We start from the raw sequence: 2,317 nt of genomic DNA, 5'->3' as shown, positions 1-2,317 counted from the left end.
CAGCAGAAGAATCTAATCATAAAGCTAAGAGAATTATGGAAAAGAATGTTAATCCTAATAAAATGGATTGGTCTGTTAGATTAGATACAACATTATGGGCATATAGGACTGCTTATAAGACACCTATAAGAATGTCCCACATATGGATTAATTCTTGGGAAGACTTTTCACTTGCCAGTTGAATTGGATCATAAGGCTTATGGGCTATAAAAGAATTAAATTTCAATTTGAAAGAAGCTGGTGAGAAAAGATTATTGCAATTGAATGAGCTTGAGGAAATTAGGAATGAATCTTGCAATAATGTGAGGATTTGTAAGTAAAAGATGAAAGAATGACATGATCGGAAGATAATAAAAAGAGAATTTGAACCTGGACGGGAAGGTTTAGTATACAATACAAGATTGAAATTAAGTTTTGGAAAATTGAGGTCTAGGTGGAAATGGCCATTCAAAGTTATAAAAGTCTATCCCTATGGAGCAGTTAATATTGAAGACCCCAAGATTGGAAGAATACTTAAAGTGAATGGGCATAGATTGAAACCATATTTTGATGGTCAAAGACCAGCTTTTAAAGAGACTGTAATATTGGTTCACCAAAATTAAGACTGGGAATGTCGGGCTGACGACACTAAACCAAGCACTTTGTGGGAGGCAACCCATTTGTATCATTGTTTAGTTTGCTTTTTAGTTTTTTTTATTTTGTGTTTGAAATATTTTACTTTCATTTATATGTATATCTTTATATAGTCTGTGTATTTGCAAAAGTATTTAGAAACATCTTTATTTAACTAATTTTATGAAAAAATTGTGAATTTATTGGATAGAAATTGAAATAGTGTTGTTTTTGGATTTGGCGCATGAAGCGCCGAATTCTAGAGAGCTGGTGCATGATGCACCGCAGCAAGGGAAATGACTTAAACGTTTCAAAAGGCAATTTTTGGCAGTTCCTTCTCCTTATAACTCCTAAAAACCAAATCCTAAGCCTATTTTAAGGGGGATAATGAGGGAAAAACCACTAGATTTCAAATCCAATGGCTTACCACTCCAAAAATACTATCATATTTTGAATTTTAAACTCAAGTAAGTTTGCAGTTTTGATGCCCAGAAATTACATGATTGAGTTCTAATGAAGAAGAGACTAATCAAAGAAAAGGGATTTATGAATTGAGGATTCAACACACTAAATACTCGAGTGGACTAGATTATTGTGTAGAGGCACTAGGAAGTTCTTTGCTACACTAATGTCGTTGTAGTCATCCCTATGGTGAAAGGGTTTTATGTAAATCTTCATGGAATCAACCAAAGAATAGTCAAAGTGCAAGGCAGGTTCGTGCAATTCACTCCTTCAAGAATAAATGAGATGTTTATGAATGAGAATGTGCATATCTACCATTATGCAAATTTTACCCCTATGAGAGATAATATGAATTAACTCTACCAATACCTTACGGATGAAGATGCAAATTGGGAGGCCAGAGATGATGGGAATGTAAGTTTTTCCTCATCATTTTTAAATCCTGTTTCTAAGGCATGACACTTCTTCATTGCATCAAAATTACTGCTTACCATGAAGATCAGTAAGGTAATTAAGGAGAGCGTTACTTTAAATTTTTGTATTCAAACCAAAAAACCTGTTGATATTAGAGCCATAACTGTAGAATCAGTTTTGGGTTTGATTGTGAATGGATCTGCAACTGGACTTGGATATCCATCCACTATTTTCCTATCGTGCAGTCATTAGCCAGCACTTTATGAAAGTTGGGAAAAAGTGCTTCTTCCTTGGAAGCCGATGGATTCTGAAGTTTATTGCAAGTGTAATGGAATGGGAGATGAAAATGATATGAATGTTGACCGCGACTTTATATATGCTTAAAAATATAAGATAAATATGGACGTAATAAATATTCAATAATTGTAAAGTCACACTTATCAACACAAGTATACGTATCGCTCAAGTACTATAGGGCTCTAATGGAGTTCTAGATATCGATCCCACAAAGAGGGGTTTAGAATTACGAACTAAGATTTTAGAAAAAGTAATACTTTAATCACAACAATGAAGTTCAATTTGCTTATCTGTCACTAATAGGCAATTGCAATAAATGTATAATTTTAATAACTATTAAATAACGAATGATACTAATGAAGGTTTAAACGTGATATTCATTATATAAAAAAGCACCATTCTCCTTGTCAAAAAATTATAGTGAATGGATAAAGTGAATTAGTTCAAATTATATTGTGCCAAATAGGAGCATAACTATTCTTTACCCTTTGGTCTAGACATAAAGAACATTGACTAATCCTACGCTTGTTTA

The sequence above is a fragment of the Phalaenopsis equestris genome, unplaced genomic scaffold, assembly GCF_001263595.1.
Source record: "Phalaenopsis equestris unplaced genomic scaffold, ASM126359v1 Scaffold000330, whole genome shotgun sequence".
Taxonomy (NCBI): Eukaryota; Viridiplantae; Streptophyta; class Magnoliopsida; order Asparagales; family Orchidaceae; genus Phalaenopsis; species Phalaenopsis equestris.
Note: the sequence above shows the minus strand (reverse complement) of the source record.